Source organism: Aythya ferina, assembly GCF_964211825.1.
Source record: "Aythya ferina genome assembly, chromosome: 9".
NCBI classification, from domain to species: Eukaryota; Metazoa; Chordata; class Aves; order Anseriformes; family Anatidae; genus Aythya; species Aythya ferina.
Window position 1 is genome coordinate 1,801,830 of NC_140305.1, and position 24,194 is coordinate 1,826,023.

At 48.8% G+C, this 24,194-nt stretch overlaps 3 long non-coding RNA genes across 3 annotated transcripts in view; 1 reads left to right on the top strand and 2 right to left on the bottom strand.

Annotated features, from left to right (window-relative positions):
* The window catches only part of LOC311441528, a 206,213-nt gene that overhangs the window by 162,368 nt on the left and 19,651 nt on the right, over window positions 1-24,194 (top strand). The gene's annotated exons all lie outside the window — the stretch shown is intronic.
* Window positions 4,118-24,194, bottom strand: part of LOC311441526 — a 47,166-nt gene continuing 27,089 nt past the window's right edge. The window contains exons 6-7 of the long non-coding RNA XR_014696015.1: window positions 7,585-8,205; window positions 4,118-5,422 (exon numbers count right to left, since the gene is read on the bottom strand). This is a non-coding gene — a long non-coding RNA (uncharacterized lncRNA). The remainder of the gene's footprint in view (window positions 5,423-7,584; window positions 8,206-24,194) is intronic.
* On the bottom strand, window positions 9,282-9,659 carry LOC311441531. The gene is made up of 3 exons (XR_014696019.1): window positions 9,625-9,659; window positions 9,447-9,496; window positions 9,282-9,347 (listed from the first exon to the last, which is right to left on the bottom strand). It is a non-coding gene; the product is annotated as an uncharacterized lncRNA (long non-coding RNA).

Here is a 24,194-nt window from a genome sequence, read left to right on the forward strand (position 1 = left end):
ATGGCAACCATGGGGTTGTGTTGCCATAGCAACCATGTGGTTTTGCTACCATGGCAACCATGGGGTTGGGTTGCCATGGCAACCATGGTGTTTTGTTGCAAGGTAAATATGCTGTTGAGTTGCCATGGCAACCATGGGGTTGTGTTGCCATGGTAACTATGGGGTTGGGTTGCCATGGAAACTATGGGGTTTAGTTGCCATGGCAACCATGGTGTTGAGTTGCCGTGGTAAACATGCGGTTGGGTTGCCGTGGTAACCATGCGGTTGTGTTGCCGTGGTAACCATGGGGTTGGGTTTCCAGGGCAAGCATGGGCATGTGTTGCCATGGTAACCATGGGGTTGGTTTGCCATGGCAACCATGACGTTTTCTTGCCAGGTAAATATGGTGTTGAGTTGCCATGGCAACCATGGGGTTGTTTTGCCATGGTAACCATAGGGTTGTGTTGCCATGGTAACAATGGGGTTGGGTTGCAATGGTAACCAGGCGGTTGTGTTGGAATGGCAACCATGGGGTTCTGTTGCCATGTTAACTGTGGGGTTGGGTTGCCATGGAAACTATGGGGTTTAGTTGTCATGGGAACCATGGTGTTGAGTTGCCGTGCTAAAATAAGGTTGGGTTGCCGTGGTAACCATGCGGTTGAGTTGTTGTGGTAACCATGCAGTCGTTTTGCCATGGAAACCATAGGGTTTTGTTGCCATGGTAACCATGGGGTTGGGTTGCCATGGCAACCACGGTGTTTGATGCCATGGTAACCATGGGGTTGTGTTGCCATGGCAACCATGGGGTTCTGTTGCTATGGTAACCATGGGGTTGGGTTGCCGTGGCAACCATGGGGTATTTTTGGCATGTTAACCATGGGGTTGTGTTGCCATGGTAACCATGGGCTTGGGTTGCCATGGCAAGAATGAGGTTCGGTTGCCATGGTAACCATGGGGATGGGTTGCCATGGTAACAATGGGGTTGGGTTGCAATGGTAACCAGGCGGTTCTGTTGGAATGGTAACCATGGGGTTGTGTTGCCATGGTAACCATGGGCTTGGGTTGCCATGGTAACCATGGCGCTTTGTTGCCATGGCAACCCTGGGGTTGGGTTGCCATGGTAACCATGGGGTTGGGTTGCCATGGCAACAGTGGGTTTCTGTTGCCATGGTAACCATGGGTTTGTGTTGCCATGGTAACAATGGGGTTCTGTTCCCATGGTTACCATGGGATTGTTTCCATGGTAACCATGGGGTTTTGTTACAATGGCAACCATGGGTTTATATTGCCGTGGCAACCGTGAGATAGTATTACCATGGTAACCATGGGGTTGTGTTGCCATGGTAACCATGGGGATGGGTTTCCATCGCAACCATGGGGTTAAGTTGCCATGGCAACCATGAGGTTGTGTTTCCATGGTAACCATGGTGTTGGGTTGCCGTGGTAACCATGCAGTTGTGTTACCATGGTAACCATGGGGTTGTGTTGCCATGGTAACCATCGGGTTGTGTTTCCATGGCAACCATGGGTTTGTGTTGCCATGGTAACCATGGGGTTGGGTTTCCATGGTAACCATCGGGTTGTGTTGCCATGGTAACCATGGTGTTGTGCTGCCATGGGAACCATGGGGTTGTGTTTCCATGGCAACCATGGAATTGGGTTGTCATGGTAACCACGGGGTTGTGTTGCCATGGCAACCGTGGATCTTTTTTGCCATGGTAACCATGCGGTTGTGTTGCCATGGTTACCATGGGGTTGTGTTGCCATTGTAACCATGGAGTTGTGTTGCCATGGCAACCGTGGTGTGGTGTTGCCATGGTAACCATGGGGTTGGGTTGCCATGGCTACCAAGGGGTGGTGTTGCCATGGTAACCATGGGGTGGTGTTGCCATTGTAACCATGGGGTGGTGTTGCCATGGCAACCATGGTTTTCTGTTGCCATGGCAACCATGGTTTTCTGTTGCCATGGTAACCATTTGGTTGTGTTGCCATGGCAACCATTGGGTGGTGTTGCCAAGGGAACCATGGTTTTCTGTTGCCATGGTAACCATGGTGTTGTATTTCCATGGCAATCATGGGGTGTTGTTGCCATGGTAACCATTGGGTTTTGTTGCCATGGTAACCATGGTGTTGTGTTTCAATGGCAAACATGGGATTGTGTTGCCATGGTAACCATGCGGTTGTTTTGCTATTGTAACCCTGGAGTTGTGGGCGGGTTGCCATTGTACCAATTTGGTTGTGTTCCCATGGCAAGCAAGGTGTTGGGTTGCCATGGCAACCATCGGGTGGTGTTGCCATGGCAACCATGGTTTTCTGTTTCCATGGTAACCATGGCGTTTTTGTTGCCATGGCAACCATGGGGTTGTGTTGCCATGCTAACCATGAGGTTGGGTTGCTATGGTAACCATGCGGTTGTGTTGCCATGGTAACCATGGGGTTGTGTTGCCATGGTAACCACGGGGTTGTGTTGCCATGGCAACCATATCGTTTTGTTGCCATGGTAACCATATTGTTGTGTTGCCATGGTAACCATGTGGTTGGGTTGCTATGGGAAACATGCTATTGTGTTGCTATTGTAACAATGGGGTTGTGTTTCCATGGAAACATGGAGTTCTGTTGCCATGGCAACCATGGGGTGGTGTTGCCATGGTAACCATGGGGTTGGGTTGCCATGGCAACCATGGTTTCTTTTTGCCATGGCAAACATGGGGTTGTCTTGCCATGGTAACCATGCGGTTGGATACCATGGTATCCATGGGGTTGTGTTGCCATGGCAACCATGGGGTTGTGTTGCCATGGTAAACATGCTGTAGGATTGAAATGGCAACCGTGGGGTTTTTTTCCCATGGCAACCATGGGGTTGTGTTGCCATGGTAACCATGGGGATGGGTTGCCATGGAAACTTAGGGTTTTGTTGCCATGGCAAACATGGCGTTGTGTTGCCATAGTAACCATGTGCTTGGTTTGCCATGGTAACCATGTGGTTGTTGGTGCATGGTAAACATGGTGTTGTGTTGCTATGGCAACCATGGGGTTGTGTTGCCATGGCAACCATGGGCTTGAGTTGCCATGGCAACCATGGGGTTGTGTTGCCATGGCAACCATGGGGTGTTCCCTTGGGGTGGTGACAGCATAGTGCCATTGGCAACACAAGGCCATGTCACGATACAAAGTGTAAGATTGTTGCCATGGTAACCATGGGGTTTGGTTGCCATGGCAAACATGGCGTGTTTCCAAGTGGTAGTGACACCGTAGTGCCATAGGCAACACAAAGCCATGTTAGTATAGGAAGTGTAGGATTGTTGCCATTGCAACCATGATGTTGTGTTGCCATGGCAGCCATGGGGTGTTGCCATGGGGTGGTGACATCATAGTGCCATAGGCAACACATGGCCATGTTACTATAGGAAGAGTAAGATTTTTGCCATGGCAACCATATGGTTCTGTTGTCATGGTAACCATGGGGTTCTGTTGCCATGGTAGCCATGTGGTTGTTTTGCCATGGCAACCATTTTTTGTGTTGCCATTGCAACCATGGGGTTGTGTTGCCATGGCAACCATGGGGTTGTGTTGCCATGGCAACCATGGGGTGTTACCATGTTGTGGTGACACGGTAGTGCCATAGGGAACACAAGGGTATGTTACTATAGGAAGTGTACAATTGTTGCCATGGCAACCATGGTGTTGTGTTGTCATGGTAACCATGGGGTTGTGCCCATGGTAACCATGGGGTTCTGTTGCCATGGCAACCATGGGCTTGTGTTGCCATTGCAACCATGGTGTTGTGTTGCCATGCCAACCATGTTTTTTGTGTTGCCATGGCGATTATGGGTTGTTGCTATGGGGTGGTGACACCGTGGTGCTTTAGGCAATACAAGACCACATTGCTATAGGGACCATTACAGTGTTGCCATGGTGTCGCGTTAAGGGGTGTAGCTGATTAACCGTTATGGGCCCGGTTGGATTCAGAGTACTGAACCAGTCTGTTAATCACCAAAAACACGTTAACTGTCTGGGGGTCCCGTCAGACATTCACCAAAAACGCATTAACCGTCTGGGGGTCTGGTTAGATTCAGAACACTGAACTATCACGGATAACCACCCTCACCCTAGTTGCACTTAATGAGTGCTATCACAATGCAATCAAGTATGGTTTATTACAGCAAGAGATAATCAGGTTCTTTTGGATTGCCGGTGATAGGGACTGTCTGCAAAAGCAAGCTAGTATGCATGAAATACACAGGTGTTATAGGTGTTACAGATGTTATATATGTTACAGGTATTACAGGTGTGCAGCCTAGAAATAAACACGTTAAAAGGATCAAAGACTCTATAGAGATTTATAAGCAAGTATTCAGATCTCACCCAAAGGCGTCCCAATGGGGGGGGAAGAGAGGCTCAGCCCGTCGACTGATCCCAGGAGTCAGGAGGTCCTAAGGATGTTGTATTTCCTCAGGATGGTATCTCCCCTGACGGTGGTATCTTCCCTGACATCCCCTCTTTCTTGGGCCAATTTATATTATTTTCTATCTTCTAAGTGGAGTTTGAGTGGCTCTAGTCAAGCATATTTTAGTTATGATTGGTGTAAAGTTTTCCCATCTCCGTTTAAAGTAATAGGCTCCAAGAAATTCAGAGCACATGCTCAGTGAGGGGTGGTCGCACCTTGGAGGCGGGTAGCTTTTGGGATGGAGGTGTGTTTTGGTATTATAATGATATTATAATGAGCAAAAAGTACACTAGGGTACAGCATTTGTCAAAACATGACAGCTCTTTGGCTCAGGGTGGCAAAAAGTGCAGCTTTGTGCACAAGAACAATCGAGGCCCCACCTGATTACAGAGCCTAGCCATGGTGTCTCCACTCCACTCTACGCTCCGTGCTGTTCCTTAGGGCTAGCACACCAAGTTTCCCCAGCGCGATAGCATCTAAGGTTGGGAGCCTAGGGAATGCTCAGGTAATGCAGTTATGCCCTACCCTGAAAGCCTCTTCAATGCTGTACCTTTTCCTTAAAAATGTGAATGTTAGTTTTATTTTCCTAGTTACTTCAGGCATTTACACCACATAATCCACCCCGTGACTATAGTCACTCAAGCTTCACGACGGTTGGAATATGTCGGGGATCTCACATACATTCTCGGGATGAGGTTTATCGAGTGTATGTACATTGTGTAGGGATGCTAAACGTTTCATCATAAACCAGAGTTTAACATACAAACTAATTGTCAGTATGAAACATAACACAGTGAGTATTAGCAGAACGATAACAGGGTGAAGCATCTTGTTGAAGATTGCCTTGGCGACCATCCAAACAAAGTGTCCCACCAACGGTGTCTCTCATCTCTCTTTACTCTTTCCATCACTCGATGTATTTCTTGTGCATCATGATGGACAGTAATCAGTCTTTTCTCCATTTTCTCGGACTTGTGTCATCAGCTGCTTCAGGTCCTCATGTACCAGCAATTTTTTCACCAAGGTGAGGTTCATTCCAATAGGAGTAGGCAGCAGTTCATGAAGCAGAATATAATTAGATGCAATAAGTTGATAAGAAGTGACAGGAGCTGAGTATTTAAAATCAAATGCCCAACATGCAGGCACCAAGCCCCCCCAGAAATAGGCCCCAAAGTTGTACAAGCAGCTCCCAACCACCCCCAGATTCATGCTCCAAATTCTACAAGCTGACCCCAACCCCCGCAGACACAGCTCCCTATATTGTATAAGCAGCTCCCAACCCTCCAAAATGCAGGCCCCAATCCCCCCCCCCCCCCCCCCCCGGCCCTAAAGGTGTACAAACAGCTCCCAAGATCCCCCAGACACAGGTCCCTACAGTGTACAAGCAGTTCCCAACCCCCGCAGATGCAGGCCCCAACCCCTCCCAGACACAGACCCCAAAGGTGTACGAGCAGATCCCAACTCTACTCCAAAAGCAGGCCCCTACACTGTTCAAACAGCTCCCAATTCTTCCCCCTAACATAAACCCCTACAGTGTACAAACACCACTCAACCCCTTCCAGATGCAGATCCCTACATTGTACAAGCAGTTCCCAACACCTCCCCCCAAATGCAGCCACCTACCATGTTCAAGCAGCTTCCAACCCTCCACCAAAGGCAGGCAGGCCCCAAAGGTGTACAACCAGCTCCCAACAACCCTGAGACACAGGCCCCAACCACCCCTCAGACACAGGGCCCCAAATTCTACAAGCAGCTCCCAACACCCACAAGGCAGGCTCCCAACCCGTCCCACCCTGAGGGAGGCCCCAAGCCCCCCCAAACACAGGCCCCTACAGTGTACAAGCAGCTCCCAGCCACCCCCAAATCCTGGCCCCAAAGTTGTACAAACAGCTCCCAACCCCCGCAGAAACAGATTCCTACATTGTGATATTGTATAAACTCACTTTAGGATAGAATAAAACTTGTGGTTAAAAGTTAGCGAGAACAAAGTAAATGACATCTTGTTATCTGTTGACCTTCTGTTATGTTGAAGCATCTTGTTATTTGAAAACATCCTGTTATCTGTTAACCCTCAGTCAGGCTGAGACTTGAGATAACTTGAGTCAACTGTCCCTTAGGTCTTGTTAACTGAGACATCCTGTTATCTGCCGACCCTCAGTTAAACCGAAAGCCAACTCAGCATTTTTTACAGCTTGGAAAACAACTGAATAAGCAAAAGGTGAAAAGTGCATCACGAGGAAGACCTACGGCCTTCCTCCCAAAGACCACTGCCCACATCCCGAAGACCCTGGCCCACAATTCTTGGAAGGCTTTGCGCAAGCGCAAGGACTGATAAGCTAATTAGCATATGAAGCGAGAGTAGGCAGGGTTAGGTAATGAATATGTATAGGCGCTAATAGAATATTCATTGTTTCGCTGTATAAATATGAGATAGTTTGTCACTTCAAACATGCACGATAGGCGGAAAGATCCCCCGTGCATCCAGTGCTGCAATAAAGAATATACCACTTAAGGAAATTTCGGCTTTGATCTTTAAATCAATTGTACAAGCAGTTCCCAACCCCCTAGACACAGGCACTGACCCCCCACAGACACAGGCCCCAAAGGTGTACAACCACCTCAAAATCCCCCCCAACACAGGCCCTTACAGTGTACCAGCAACTCCAAACCCCCCACCCAGAGGCAGGCTCCAACCCCCCATGGACGCAAGCCCCAGAGGTGTACAACCAGCTCACAAATCTCTGAGACACAGGCCTCAAGCCACCCCCCCCAGACACAGGCCCCTACAGTATACAAGCAGCTCCCAACACCCCCCAGATGCAGGCCCCAAAGGTGTACAAACAGCCCCAACCCTCCCTCAAGATGCAGGCCCCTACAGTGTACAAGCAGCTCTCAACCACCCCCAGATGCAGGCCCCAAAGGTGTACAAGCAGCTCCCACCCCTCCCCCAAACGCAGGTCCCCAAGCCCCCCCAAACACAGGCCCCTACAGTACACAACCAGCACCCAAACCCTAACCCCAATGCCAGCCCCAAAGGTGTGGAAGCAGCTCCACCCCCCCCCCTCCTCCCTCCCAACCCAGGCTCCAAAGGAATACAAAGAGCTCCCACCCCTCCCCCAGATGCAGGTCCCAACCACCCCCCAGAAGCAGGCCTCTACCTGTTATAAATTGCCCCCTTAATTTTTCAGAGAGCATTGTATTAACCATAGAAAGGAATTCACTGAGTAAGCCAACAGCAAGCAAAACGGCGCTGGGCGGCTGGGGAGTCTCGGCTCCGCCAACAGCGTGCACCTCACCCCCGCCAGGGTCCCTTTTTATGTCTTGGTAATTCCGGGATTACGCAGCACATCACGGTATATTCTGCGACTGCGCGCACTGTTGCTAGGGGGTCGTCTCTGTCCCTCTGGTGGTCGTGAAGATGAAGGCCGTATTCATCCTCAGCGTTGTGGTTCAACTTCTTTTTTTATTTGGTCATGTTGGCCCAGCGTGAGACAGGAAGGCAGGATGTTGATACACTAGTTTAGCAACTTATCAGGAGATGGTTACATGAGCTTTGCAGCAGTGTCTTTGAACAAAAGAGGCAACTGAGATGCAGAAGGAGAGAAGGGGAGGGGGTTCTCTTTTTTGTTACATTAAGCAAAAGAATTTTCATAGTGTCTAGCCAAGCATTATACAGCTCCTTACTACAGCAGGGAGCTTTCGCAACTCCCGCTCCTCAAACAGAACTCCTTATTTTTATAATACAAAAGACAATGAACAAACTTTTATGGTGTATTACACTACCTACAGTGTTCAACCAGCTCCAACCCCTCCCCCCCCCCCCCCCGGCCGCAACGCAGACACCTAGCGTGTACAAGTAGCTCCCAATCCTCCCCCACAGATGCAGACTCCTACAGTGTACAAGAAGCTCCTAACACCCCCCCACAGACACAGACACCCAGAGGTACTCCCCAAAGGTATACAATCAGCTCCCAACCCCCTCAACACTGGCCCAAATGGTCTACAAGCAGCTCCCCTCTCACCCCCAGACACTGGCCCCAACCCCCACACCCCCAGACACAGACCCCAAAAGCCTAATCACAGGCCCTGAACTCTACAGGCAGGCACCAAAACCCAGGACAAAGCCCCAGTGGTTCGAGACAGGTCCCAAATCCCAGACACAGGCCCCAAACATTGAACATACACCAAAAAAAGTATTAGTGCTGGTGCCAAATGTTACAGACAGGCCCAAAAGCCCAGGCAAAAGCCCAAGATGCTCAAGCCTGAGACGTAACTTCACTTGAATTACTGGAAAGCAGCTTTCATTCTCAGATAATTGTGTGCCGGCTAGATAGGATGGGGCTTCAGGCACCTCTTCACCTGAGGAAACACACTGCCATCAGGCTCTGCTGTGCCAGACAAGCTTTTTCTTCTAGAACACCCTTCTCACATGCTCTGTGGCATTCAAGTGGCCTGCTTTCCTGTGATTATAAAGACTGATGTTACAACCCACCTTGCCTGTGGCACCTGATGAACAGAAGAGAAAGCCACCGAAGTGCCTGGAAACCATCCCTGCATGTGCCACTCCTTGTCGCTCTCTGGTCTTATCTCAAATCCTCAGCCACTTCTGTGGAGAGCCTGCCACGGCACCCGCAAAGCAAGACGGACACCTTTCATAGTCACCTTGTGCTACTTGGCCATTCTGCTCCAACCCAGCTCATGACCTGCCTGCCCTTCTCGTGCTGCTCTTCAGAGTGCAGTTTGGCCCCACTGAGCCTGTGCGAGACACCTGCGAATGAGAAAGAAAAGCATAAACTGAAGCAGCATCCAAAGCCACAGCATAGCTAGGACAGTTACTCTCATCTGCTCCCTTACCTCTGCTCCCTCACCTGCCCTCGAGGCAGATGATTCCATCTGCTCTCTTAGGCCAGCTACAACACCTCTGAAATATAAACAGGATTTTTACTGTATTTTGTGTAGTTAAGTAACTGCAGTGACAACTGCACCACTAAAGTACCCGCTACATCTGTTCATCGCTCACCTTGCCAAAAGCAGCTCTGGTCAAGTCCCGTGTTGTACACTGTGTTTCAGCTTTAATAAATGAAAACAGTCACAAGATAATCATTCAGCTGCCAGCATTAGCACCCATCCCTCAATAACACAAGGGACCCCATTTACAACGTTGTCATTTCAAAACAGCAGCCCCCTTGCCTCAGCACCTGGAAAGTAGATCAAGCCAGTCACCAAGCTGCCTACCAGATGTCTTTGCCAAAACAGACCGGACAATGTATTAGTACACCCATGGACTGCCACGTTAGCTATCATCACTAACTGCCAGGCAGGACAGCTCCAGACCAAACACAGGCACTCTACAAACATTACAAATAAAACACAGAACACAAGGCACAAGAAAAAATGACCCCCAAAGGGAAGCCTTACTCTTACTCTTTACCCTTCCCCTTCCCCTAACCCTTACCCTAACCCTTACCCTTAGGCTTACCCTTACCCTAAACCTAACCCTAACACTTACACTAACCCTTACCCTTACCATAGCCCTAACCCTGTCATGGTTCTGCTCGAGTGGGCAGCTGAGCTCTGCCACAGCCGCTCTCTCACTCCCCCTCCTCAAAGAGGAATGGGGAGAAAATATGTGAAAAGGGCTCAAAGGTTGAGATAAGGATGAGAAAATCATGCAGTAATTATTGTAACAGGCAAAACAGACTCAGCATAAGGAGATAGTAAGATTTATTGCTCATTACTAACAAGCTAGAGAAGTGAGAAACAAAGAAAAGAAACCAAAAGCACCTTCCCCCCCCATCCACCCTCTTCCACCTCCTCCCCCCAAGCAACACAGGGGAATGGGGGAATGGTGTTATGGTCAGTCTACAGCGCTTCTCTGCCGCTCCTTCTCGGTCACTCTCGTCCCCTGTGCTGTGGGGTCCCACCCACGGGATACAGTCCTTGAACTGATCCGGCATGGGCTTCCCACAGGCAGCAGCTCTTCTAGAACTGCTCCAGATATGGGTCCGTTCCACGGGGTCCATCCCTCAGGAGAAAACTGCTCCAACCTGGCTCCCCCACGGGCAGCCACTCCTGCCAGGTCACCTGCTCCTGCGTGGTCTCCTCTCCACGGGCTACACGTCTAGCCCGAAATCTGCTCTGGCAGGGGTCTTCCACAGACGGCAGCCTCCATCGGTGCAGGGCCACCTGCTCCACCGTGGTCTCCTCCACGGGCTGCAGCGTGGAACCCTGCTCCACCGTGGTACTCCATGGGCTGCAGGGGGACATCCTGCTTCACCATGGTCCTCACCACAGGCCGCAGGGGACTTCTGCTCCAGCGCCTGGAGCACCTCTCCCCCTCCTTCGGCACTAACCTTGGCGCCTGCAAGGCTGTTCCTCACTCCCTTCACTCTCCCAGCTGCTGTGTGGCGCAGTGTTTTTTTCTGTGTCTTAAATATGCTCTCACAGAGGCGCAAAACAACATCGCTTATTAGCTCAGCTCTGGAAAACAATGGGGCCCTTCCCAAACATGGGGCAGCTTCTAGATCCTTCTCACAGAAACCACCCCTATGGCCCCCTGCTACCAAAACCTTGCCACGTAAACCCCCTACAAACCCTTACCCTAAACCTTATCCTAACCCTAACCTTTACCCTAACCCTTACAATTACCCTAACCCTTACCCTTACACTTACCCTAACCCTTACTCTTATACACTTACCCTATCCTTACCCTTACCATTACCATTACTGTTATCACTTACCCTTACCCTTATCCTAACTCTTACCCTAACCCTTACCCTTGACCTAACCCTTACCCTTACTCTTAACTCAACCCTAAACCTAAACCTTACCCTTACCCTAACCCTTACCCTTGATTCAAAGATTGAAACCGAAATTCCTTTAAGTGGTATATTCTTTATTGCAGCGCTGGATGCATGGGGGGTCTCTCCACCTATCGTGCATACCCAAAGCGGAAAGCAGTCTTGAATTTATACAAGCAATCTATCAATATTCTACAAGCGCCATATTCATTACCTATCCCTGTCTTCCCTCGCTTCTCATGCTAATTAGCCTTTTGGCACCTTGCACCTCTGTAGATCCTCCCAAGAATTGTCGGCAGGGGTCTTCGGGACGTGGGCAGGGGTCTTTGGGAGGAAGACCCCGAGTCTTCCTCACAGTATACTTTTCACCTTTGGTCAGGATTCTGCTGAGTTGGCATGTTTCTTAATTGCAAGAGCTGGCTGTTGCTAATTCTTCCATTTGTTGTATCTTTATCATGAATTCCAATGTCCAGTTTCAAGATTTATAGTCCTTACATTTGTTTCTCTGTCCGTCTGCCGCTTCCTTATCATGGGTTCCAGTGTCTTGTTTCAAAATATACAGTCCTTGTCTGGGGATTGTCCTTGCCTCCCCAAAGTCTCCTTAATCACCCTTACCCTAACACTAAACCTAAAAAAGGCCTTACCCTAATGCTTACCCTTACCCTAAACATTACCCTTACCCTTACAGTTACCCCTACCCTTACACTTACCTTAACCTAACCCTTACCCTAACCCTTATCCATACCCTTGCCCTAACCATTACCCTTACCCTAACACTTACCTTACCCTTACCCTTAGGCTTACCCTAACCCTTACCCTTAGGCTTATCCTAACCCTTACCTTTACACTTACTCTAACACTTACCCTTTCCCTTACCATAACCCTAACCCTTACCGTAACCCTTATCCTAACCCTAACCTTTACCCTTAGCCTAACCGTTACCCTAACCATTATCCTAACCCTAACCCTTACCCTTACATTTTCCCTTACCTAACCCTTACCCTTAACATATCCCAACACTTACTCTTACCCTTACCCTTACCTTATCCTTACACTTACATTACTGTTTTATTTACCCTAACCCTTACCCTTACCCTAACCCTTATACTAAACCTTTCCCGGAACCTTAACTTTACCCTTACCCTAACCCTTACCCTTACTCTTACCCTAAAACTGTACCCTAACACTTATCCTTCCCTTACCCTTAACCTAACACTTACCGTAACCCTTACACTAACCCTTACCCTTACATGTACACTTACCCTTCCCCTAACCCTTATCCTACCCCTTTCCCTAAGCCTTACCTTACCCTTACCGTTACCCTTATGCTAACCACTACCCTTACCCTAAACGTTACCCTTAGCCTTATCCTAACCCTAAACCTAAAACTTACCCTAACCCTTCCCTTACCTTTACCCTAACCCTAACCCTTAACCTAACCCTTAACCTAACCCTTACTCTTACCCTTACCAAAATCTTACCCTTAATCTTACCCTAACACTCACTCTTACCCTTACCCTAACACTTATCCTTACCCAACTCTTACCCTTACCATTATCCTTACCCTAACCCAAAACCTTAGGCTACAGCTTACCCTTACACCAAACCTTACCCTAACCCTTACCCTTACACTAACATTTAACCTAACCGTAACCCTTACCCTTACCATAACCCTTACACTTACCCTTACCGTTACTCTTACACTCACTGTTACCCTTACCCTAACCCCAGCCCTTACCCTTACCCTTAACATACCCTAACACTTACACTAACCCTTACCTTTAACCCTAATCCTTACCCTTACCCTTACCCTAACCTTTACACTTACCCTAACCCTTATTGTGTGAATGTTAGTTTTATTTTCCTATTTGCTTCAGGCAATTACACCACAGCTCGTGAGCCAGCAGCCCGAGCCCTTGGGGTTCGGCCTTGTGTGGCGCAGGGGACCGGCCATCCCAAGTCCCAAGGGCTGGCCTTGGGTGGCGCGTGTGCCACCCACCCTGGGGTATCGGGGGCCGGACACGGGTGGCGCAAGGGCCTGCTGTCCCAGGGGGCCGGACTCAAGCGGAGCGGGGGCCAGGTGTCCCGGGGGCCGACCTTGGGTGGCGCGGAGACTGGTGGTCCCAGGGCCCAGGGTCTGGCCTCGGGCGGACAGGGAATGGGCCCTCCCGAGCTCCGGGGTTTGGTCTCTAGCGGAGTGGGGGCCGACCGTCCCGAGCCGCTGGGGTCCGGCCTCGGGTGTCTTGGTGCCGGTCATCTCGGAGCCCAGGTGGCTGGCATCGGCCGGAAAGGAGGCCGGCTGTCCGGTGTCCCGGGGCGGACGGCCTCAGGCTCATGGGGGCCGTCCGTCTCAAGCCCCAAGGGTCTGGCCTTGGGCAGCACAGGTACTGGCTGTCCCAATCCGCAAGGTGAGGGCTGCGGGCGTGGCGGATGCCGGCCGTCTCGGGGCCCGTGGGGCCAGCGTCGGGTGGCGGGGGAGATGGCTGCCCAGGGACCCGTGGGTCTGGCCTCGGGTGGCACAGGTGCCAGCCATCCCGAGCCGCAAGGTGCTGAGCTCGGGCGGGGCGAGTGCTGGCCATCTCAGGACCCGTGGTGCCTGCCTAGGGTGGGGCAGTGTTCAGCCATACCGGGGCCTGGGATGCCGGCCTCAGGCGCCGCGGGTGCCTGCTGTCCCAGGGCCCGGGAGATGGCCGTCCCAGGTCTGTGGAGCCGGCCTCGGGTGCCGCGGGTGCCAACCTTCCCACGGGGCAGGGCCCGGTCTCAGGCGGCACGGGTGCCAGCCGTCTCGGGGCCCGTGAGACCGGATTCAGGCAGCGCAGGGGATGGCACACCTTGGGCCCGGGATGCCGGCCTCGGGCGGCGCGGGTGCCAGCCGTCTCCAGGCCCGTGGGGCCGGCCTCAGGCAGTGCAGGTGCCGGCTGTCCCGAGCCACAAGATGCCGGCCTCAGGCGGCGCGGATGCCAGCCGTCTCCGACCCGTGGGGCCGGACTCAGGCTGCGCGGGGGTCGGCCGTCCCAAGCCCCAAGGTGCTGGTCTCGGGCGGCGCGGGTGCCAGCCTTCCCGGGGCCCGGGTGGGAGGCCTTGGGGGCGCAGGGGATGGCAGTCCTGGGGCCTGAGATGCCAGCCTCGGGCGGCACGGTGTCCGTCTGTCCGATCCCTGGAGGGTCGGTCTTGTTCAGCGCGGGTGCCGGCTTTCCCAGGTCCGTGGGGCTGGCCTCGGGCGCCGCGGGTGCCGGATGTCAGGCGGCGCGGGGCCCGGTCTCTGGCTGTGCAGGTGCCTGCCGTCCCGGAGCCCAGTGGGCCGGGCTCGGCGGCTGTGGGGCTGGCCATCCCGCAATCCAGGGGTCGGGCCTGGTACGGCGCGGGTGCCAGGTGTCTCCGGGCCTGTAGGGCCGGCCTCGGGTGGTGCAGAGGACAGCCGTCCCGCGTCGCGGGGCCTGGTCGCAGGTGGCGTGGGTGCCGGCCGTCTCGGGGCCCGGCGGTCCGGCCTCAAGCAGCGCAGATGCCAGCCTTCCCGGGGCCCGGGTGGCCGGCCTCGGGTGGCGCAGGAGAAGACACTCCTCGGACCTGGGATGCCGGCCTCTGGCAGAGCGGATGCCAGCCGTCTCCTGGCACGTGGGGCCGGCCTGTGGTGGCACAGGTGCCGATCGTCCAGAGCCACAAAGTGCCGGCCTTGGGAGGCACGGGTGCTGGCCGTCCCGAGCTCCAAGGTGCTGGCCTCATGCAGCGCGGGAGGCAGCACTCCCGGGGCGTGGTGGCCGGCTGTCATATCCCCGGGGGGCCAGCCTCGGGCGGCACAGGTGCCTGCCGTCCCAGGGCCCGGTGGTTGGGCGACCCGGAGGTCAGGCCTGGGGCCGCACGGGCACCGGCCATCTCAGGGCACGGGGGGACTGTACTGGGTCTGGCTGGAATGTTAACTTTCCCTGCAGCAGCCCATACAGTTTTGTGCTCTGCACTTGTAGGTGGAACAGCAGTGTTATCACACCAGTGTTGTGTCTACTGCTGAGCAATGCTGGCACAGGATCGGGACTCTCTCTAACCCTCCTAGGGGTGGGCAAAAAGTGAGAAGAGAAACATCACCAGGGCAGCTGACCTAAACCAACCAAAGGGATATTCCATACCATATGATGTCACACTCAGCAATAAAAGATAGAAACAGGAAGAAGAGGGGAGGGGTGGGCTCTCGTGAAAACGTCGGTCCTCCTCCTGAACACGTGCGTTGAGGCCCTGCTTCAAGGATGTGGTCAAGCATCACTCATTTGTGGGAAGTAGAGAGTAATTTCTTTCCTCTGCACTTCCACATAGCCTTCATTTGTTTCATTTGTTCTCCTCCCTTTTTTTTCCTTTCCCCCTCCCTTTTCCCTTTTCCCCCCTTTTTTTCCCTTTAGTTAAATTACAGAATCACAGAATTTCTAGGTTGGAAGAGACCTCAAGATCATCGAGTCCAACCTCTGACCTAACGCTAGCAGTCCCCACTAAACCATATCCCTAAGCTCTACATCTAAATGTCTTTTAAAGACTTCCAGGGATGGTGACTCCACCACTTCCCTGGGCAGCCTGTTCCAATGTCTAACAACTCTTTCAGTAAAGAAGTTCTTCCTAACATCTAACCTAAAACTCCCCTGGCTCAACTTAAGCCCATTCCCCCTCGTCCTGTCACCAGGCACGTGGGAGAATAGACCAACCCCCACCTCGCTACAGCCTCCTTTAAGGTATCTGTAAAGAGCAATAAGATCACCCCTGAGCCTCCTTTTCTCCAGGCTGAACAAGCCCAGCTCCCTCAGCCGCTCCTCGTAGGACTTGTTCTCCAGGCCCCTCACCAGCTTCGTCGCCCTTCTCTGCACCCGCTCAAGCACCTCCATGTCCTTCTTGTAGCGAGGGGCCCAAAACTGAACACAGTACTCGAGGTGCGGCCTCACCAGAGCCGAGTACAGGGGGATGATCACCTCCCTAGCCCTGCCGGCCACACTGTTTCTTATACAAGCCAGGATGCCGTTGGCCTTCTTGGCCCCCTGAGCACACTGCTGGTTCATATTCAGCCGACTATCAACCATCACTGCCAGGTCCTTCTCTGCCTGGCAGCTCTCCAACCACTCATCACCCAGCCTGTAGCACTGCTTGGGGTTATTGCACCCCAGGTGGAGGACCCAGCATTTGGCCTTGTTGAACTTCATGCAGTTGACCTCAGCCCATGGGTGCAGCCTATCCAGATCCTCCTGCAGAGCCTTCCTACCCTCAAGCAGATCGACACACGCGCATAGCTTGGTGTCATCTGCAAACTTACTGAGGGTGCACTCAATGCCCTCATCCAGATCATCAATGAAGATATTAAAGAGGACCAGCCCCAGCACCAAGCCCTGGGGAACACCACTACTGACTGGCCTCCAACTGGACTTGACTCCATTTACCACGACTATTTGGGCCCGGCTATCCAGCCAGTTTCTAACCCAACGAAGCGTGCGCCAGTCCAAGTCAAGAGCAGCCAGTTTCTTGAGGAGAATGCTGTGGGAGACGGTGTCAAAAGCCTTGCTGAAGTCAAGGTAGACCACATCCACAGCCCTTCCCTCATCCACCCAGCGCGTCACTTTGTCATAGAAGGAGATCAGGTTCGTCAAGCAGGATCTGCCTTTCATAAACCCATGCTGACTGGGCCTGATCGCCTGCTTGCCCTGCAAGTGCTATGTGATGACTCTCAAGAGAATCTGCTCCATGAGCTTCCCTGGTACTGAGGTCAAACTGACAGGCCTGTAGTTTCCCGGGTCTGCCCTCCAGCCTTTCTTGTAGATGGGCCTCAAAATTGTTTAGTAAATTGTTTAGTTCATAATAATCTTTCTTTAATTATTATTATCTCCCTTTAATTAAATTATCCATATCTCAACCCATGAGTTGTTCTTTGCTTTACTTCTTCCCCTCCTCATCTAAGGAGGGGGAGTGACAGAGCCGTTGTGGTGTTTAGCTGCCCAGCACGGTAAAACCACCACAAACACCTGTTTTCATGAGCTTTTCTGGGCCTCAAGGGAAATGAGCAGAACTAGAATATTCTGTCACCTGCAATTGGCTATTATGGCCGTCACAGATTAGGGAACCCAGGACTTTGAGAGCTTGTCAGTGTAAACAACTGCAGCTTCTGTAATTACATAAGAGATTTCTTCATCAGAGAAGACAGAGAGGCCTTTGAAAGCAGCAACCCCAGCGTTGTTTAAAAAACTAAAACTAAAATAGTGTTTTCTTTTGCTCACTTTAGAAATTAAATCTAGCAAGTATCTTCCCTGTTATCGTCATGCATGAAAGAGCGTGAATATTCTCCTGGGCTGGTTAACGTAATGTTTGACCCCTGTGGGGAAGGTTGTTACTTAAAAATGATGCTTTCCAGAAAGAACCACATTACCTTCTGACTGAGGAAAGTACAGTTCAGGCAGCATAGACTAAATCCATTCTTTTGTGTTAGAGTGGTGCATCAAGAAGCTGGTCTTGGGTTAGAAAATGTGTGAAACTGGCACATCACAAATTGTAATGTTCAGTAAAAGACATACAGCAACCATTTTTTACTGAGGAGAATGCCTGGAGGGACATTTCTGAGTAAACTTCCAAACTGAATGTGTTCAGACTAGAAAACTCTGGCAGCTCTTGCCCAATTTGAAATGCTATGTGTTCCTCTGCTCTTTGGGATTTCTATCTGTGAAATAGAAAGAGGCAATTACTGCCCAAACCTTCCAGGAATATTGCAAGGGTAGAAATTTGTAAGAAATTCAGGTACATGGTTGTGTAATGGTACTAGAAATAGGACAAACTTTGTCTTTGCGGATGTTACTTCATATGCAAATCATTCCTATCATATTAGGTATATATGTGATACACCTAAATGATTCACAAATATGTGAAATCGTTGTCAAATTTGAGCCGTTTTATTGTAGCTACTAAACTTAATGCTTTACATTGTTCATTTTAGGTAGGTTTCTTGCTGTGGTGTGGGAAACAGCTGCTTTTTTTCCCAGTTTGACCATTAGGTCACTTTTTCTTGAAACTAGACAGATAAATCTATCTTGAGCATAATTTTTTCTTTTTTTTCTAGGAAGATTGGCACTTCCTTTGTTGAAACGTCTAAGTCTGTCTACATCAAAACTGAACAGCTTGGCTATTGGGCTACGTCAGATTGCAGCATCTTCACAGGACAGCATCAGCCTCATAGTTTGGAGAAACGGCATAGCAAAAGATCTAGAGTTGGAGCAGGTGACAGTGCCTGTTGGGGTCCTTCTTGTGTTTTTTCTTTTTTTTTTGAGTCCCGTCCTGACTGTCTTCCAGAGGTATGTGAGGAGGTCAGAGAGATATTTGATAACCAAAGTGTATTTCTGTTGGTGAGTTATTGGTGAGTTCTATTGGTTAAGCAGGTTCCCTGCTTAACTTGTAACTCTCGATGTTCCTACCAGTGAGCATTTTCCTGTCCATGCCAAATACCGATGAATTGCAGGCTACGATTAAACCTCAAATGTTTAATATAGATGGTTAATAACAAATTGCAACTGTTAAGAATATGTGCTTAAAAAAAAGCACAAAGTAGAAGTTCTAGGCTTTGAGTGGTCTGCCCCGTGCATTTGCACTGAGAAAGAATGGTAGCTTTTACTCACTTGTGGAAAGATAAGTCTAGGCTCTTACTGCCAGTATTTTTAGCAAGACTGAACATTTCTCTAACATATGAACAAGTATTTGAGGAGCAAGGGAGGGGTATGGGCACTTAAAAAGAGACTACCAAAGGGCAGCTTCATATTTCATAACTGGATTTTGTGAGTGTTTGTCCTCGTTTCATACTGAAGGGGAGTATGCTCTAGGCAAAGTTCATGTGAAAGGAAAAGACACTAGTCTTCCTTTTCTGCCATTATTACTTCCTTGCTGCTAGCTCTGTTCTTCATAGAAAACCAGTAGTTTTCCTTGTCAAATTCTAGTCTGCCTTCCTGGATTCCAATCTTTGCCTACTGGGTCTCTTGCCTTGCATAGCTGCATAGCTGCCTTCTTTATCTCATTTGTAAACATTTTATCAGGCTGATTCTTACTGGCTTCCCACCCTCACCCCACCCCCCAACCTTTTTCTCTCTCTCTCTTTTTTTTTTTTTTTTTTTTTTTTTTACAGACTTAGGTTTGTCTTGTTAGTTACTTTTCTTCCTGCCAGCCCCCATCCTCAAGTTCTCCGATGTAACTTCAGAGGATCATCTTTGATACCTTTGCATCTGAATAATATGGTTTCTCTCCCATGCTGTAGCTGATAGTAGGATGGACTCTGAGTGCAGAGGAGAGGTTGCTTCCTCCATAGTTTGCTATTGCATCTCATACTGGTTTGGGTAAGCAATTACAGAGGGAATTTGACTTCTCCATGGAGTAGTGTGTGCCTGATAGCTAGCTGGAGATAGTATACATGGAATTGAGTCAGTGCTCAGAGTTCAGTCTTGAGCTGCAGTAAAGGTGATACAATTGCAGACTAACAGTTTAGCTTCTAATGAGCATATATAAATAGCATGTTTGCCTCTGATACTTACAAGGCGAAGTTCTGAGATCATATTTCACGGACTGCTTCCTATAGATTTCAAGAAATCCAATAGTTCTGAAGTATAGCCATGCTCTATTATTATTTAAAGGGAACAAACTGTTTTGAAACCCATTAAAGACTGGATTTTTTTTTATTTAAATAAGCTTGTCTCTGCAGTTTTCCTTTGTGATGCTGATCTTCAGAGAGGCAGATTCTTAACAAGACACAATCAAATTGCATTTTAATGTCTAGTTTTATATGTTAAAGACACACAGTATCTGGGTACGGCAAGGTTCCTAGATCATTGTCATTTAGTGTATCTTTCTGAAGTATTCCTTATTTTTTCAGTATTCTTGTCAAATTGTGTACAGCAGGATGAAGTAGAATATCAAACATGGTGACTGTTTTTACCCAGAGGACACTAGTAGGGAAAAGGAGTTGGTCTGAGTTGACCTTGACATGCTTAAGAGGTTGGCCCATGAGAACCTCATGAAGTTCAAGAAGGCTAAGTGCGCTGTTCAACACCATCATCAAGGCACTCCCAAAAATGAATGCAGGCTGGCTGATGAGTGGATTGAGAGCAGCCCTGCAGAGAAGGACTTAGGAGCGCTGATGGATGAAAAGCTCTACATGAGCCAGCGATGTGCAGTTGCAGACCAGAAAAACAGCTGTATCCTGAGCCACATCAAAAATATGACCAGAAGGTCCAGGGAGGTGATTCTCGTTCTCTGCTCCACTCCTGTGAGGCCCCATTTGGAGTGATGCATTCAGTTCTGGGGACTCCAACATAAGAAATAAATCTGTTAGAGAAGGTCCAGAGCAGGGCCATGAAGCTGATGAGGGCTGGAGGACCTCTCCTATGAAGACAGGCTGAGAGAACTGGGGTTGCTTAGCCTAGAGAAGAGAGGGCTCTTAGGAGACCTTATAGTGGCCCTCTAGTGCCTAAAGCAGGCTTTAGGGAAGCTGGGGAGGGACTTTTTGTCAGGGAGTGTAATGACAGGACAAGGAGTAATGGCTTTAAACTAAAAGGGTAGATTTAGATTAGATAAAAGGAAGAAATTCTTTACTGTGGGAGTGGTGAGGCACTGGAAGAGGCTGCCTGGGGAAGTTGTGAATGCCCCATCCCTGGAAGTATTTAAGGCCAGGTTGGATGCGGCTTTGAGCAATCTGGTCTAGTGGGAGGTGTCATAGAATCATAGAATGATTTGTGCTGGAAGGGAACTTAAAGGTCATCTATTCCCCCCCCCACCATAGGCAAGGACACCGTCTGGTTATAAATGTGAAATCAGTGCAATAAAATAAAAGGCTTCTGTATAAGACAGCACAACAAAAATGTTCTTCATAGGAAGAGCTTATTAGCTACTTCCAGCCAGAATGTTTAGGGATAAGAGTTCTTGCATCTGAAATAGTTTTATACAGCTACCGAATTTGTGCCAGAGCTTATGTTCAGGGTTTCCTTTGACTTACTGCAGTCTCCCTTTGCAAGTAGTACCCTGAAGCTCAAGTTTGTTCCTGAAACATTAAGATACTTCATTTCTGGAGTTACATGTTCTGACTCAGAAAAAATTCTTTGTGTCATATATTAATATTGAGTAAGTCAGCAGAATTCAGAATCCTGTTCTTACTCTATTTTGCAGATGTTATTCTCACAGAGGAGTCCGATCACTTTTTCTTTTTTTTGTTGTTTTTCTTTAATTCCCTTCTGACAGGTGTCTTCTTTGGCTGTAGCTAGTGGAAATGGCTTGCTACTAAAAGGAGGGAAAGAGGCAACATATAGCAATCAAATCCTTCATCATCTGACTCAAGAAGCACTCTCCATTCATGGAGTCAAAGGTGCAGTGCAACTAGTAAGTGTCTAGAATTAAATCAACAACTTTTTTTGCTGTAGCATGTATAAAAAGCACAGGCAGAACTTGAGAATTCAGGCCATTGACTGTGTCACAACTTTCACGTGTGAATACAAGCAAGGAAGTGGAAGATCTCTGCCATTTGGAGAAGCTGGTAGATCTAATCATTCCACATGGTTCATCCCAGCTAGTCAGGAATATCCAGAAAGCTGCTAAGGGAATTCCAGTGATGGGAGACAGTGAAGGGATCTGTCATGTGTATGTGGACACAGATGCCGGCGTTGAGAAGGCCACACAAATAAGTAAGCTGTGAGAGGGTGACTTGGATGTCGTAAGTGTAACTGAACTTCACATTTGGAATATGTGGCATGGTTATAATAATAACCATACATAATAATAATTCACATGCTCTTCAAATTCTTTGTCATAAATGTAGTCATGTATACTTGTGTTGGTCTTTGTTTTGTTTTATTTACTTTTTTTTTTTTTTTTTTTTTTTTTCATTTTAGGAGCCTTTGGTCTTGCTGACATAGCCCTATGTAGTTTTACGAAAACATAATGCTTATGTTACCCACATCTCTTTGTACACCTAAATGAACTTTCGGAGAACTTTCTTGGCTTCTCCGTGCAACCCCAAGCTTTTCCATAGAAACTATCTGAAAGCAGCTTCTTCGGGGTGGCTGCATGCCATTGCTGGGATACAACTACTTCCTTTTACATAGCAAAAAATCATTCTCTGCCTTGGAAGAGCATATCCACAACCCTTTCTCTACTGTTCTCAATTCTGACTTAATGGCTGGCAACCTCCCAGACACAAATACTATTCTGATTAAATCTATTAACTTCTCTTCTTACCTCAGTCATTTCCCATTTTATGTTTCTCCTTCTCTAATCTGCTTCATCCACATTGTTTAAACATTTTGCCTCACTTGCCTTTATTCCCACCATTTTCCTGCCCATTATTTTCCCCTCCCACTGTTCCACAGGAACAGTGAAAAGCCGCTATCCTACAAAATTGCTTTGACGTGTAATGTTTTGTAGCAGAGATGCATGAGGAGAGAAATATTTGTGAAGTACTTTAAATTACACTTAAAACATGGATTTTTCACATAGCATTTGCATTTGGCAAATAGTGTATACAAGCAGTGATTCATGCAGGAAAACATGGTAAAATAGGTCTTGTTTTGATAATGTTAAAGAAGTCATATTAAGAGAAGCTGGACAGATAGCTAGTCAGGAGCAGCAAGTCCTCACTTGTTTGTGTTTTCTTTTTGTCTTTTTTTTTTTTTAATATCTGGGTTGGTTGTGTTTTATTTTCTTTCTTTCTTTTTTTTTTTTTCTTGGGGGGGAGGGGGGAAGGATAAATTTATGGATTTTGTGTGAAGACTGCTGGATTTCCACGAGCACCCACCAGCTCCCAACCCTTAATACAGTGGGAAGGACTTGATGTTACTGCTGTCTAATCTGACTTGAGAACAGGAAACATGCAAATACTGGTCAGGATTTCAGTATCAACAAAATTTATAGTTGCAGAAGAAAATGCCATTTTCCAGGCACCTTTCTGAAAGCCTTCAATGGTAGGGATTCTAATCAGCAAGTCTGAAGTATCATAGAGTACCCTGAGTTGCAAGGGACCCATGAGGACTACCAAGCTCAACCCCTAGCTCCACACAGGACCACCCAGAAATCAGACCATACATCTTGGAGTGTTGCCAAAACACTCCTTCGACTCCAGCAGGCTCAGTGCTGTGACTACTGTCCTGGGAGCCTGTTCCAGTGCCCAGCCAACTCTTGGTACAGAACCTTTCCCTAACATCCAGCCTGACCCTCCCCGTCACAGCTCTGTGCCATTCCCTCGGGTCCTGTCTCTGTCACCTGAGAGAAGAGATCAGCACCTGCCCTTCCACTCCTCCCTCTCATTGTTTAGGTGTCTTAGCTGCCACGATTGATGAGTGCATTAGATCTGAGAGATTGATGGTGCATTAGATCTTCTTTATCAGGACTGTAAAATAACGGAAAGTCCTTGCCTTGTTTTGGGCCCAGTAACTCTTTTGTGCCTGAAACATACACCGGAGAGGGCTGGTGTCAGTTTACAAAACAGAAGGATTAAAAACAGGTAAAGTCTTCTGTAGGGGAGACTTGCAAACCTGGAAATAAGTTGTTTGCTACAACCACTTACAGACCACATACTTTCTAAAAATACAGGTACAATGGCTAGGTGCAGTGTGTAGCTGTTTTCTCACTACTAGTGTTGTACTGTTCTCCAGACAGATATCTTTCTTTAAATGATGTAATAGCTTTAAATAATTTAAAATGAACCCTGAACTACGAGCATGTCTTGATAGATAGCCAACATAGCATTTCAGCTATTGTGCCTTATTGCTAGTTCACCAATCTGCTGTCTCTGAAAACTGAGGCTATTTTTTTTTTGCACTGCATGTAGCAAACCTTTGATTCACAAATGTGGGTTAACCCCAGTCCAGCAGCTAAGCATCACCCAACACATTGCTCACTTTTCCCTCATGCTCTCAAATGGGAGGAGCAAGAGCAAGAAAGCTCATGGTTTGAAACAAATATAGCTTAATTAGCAAAGGAAAGAGGAA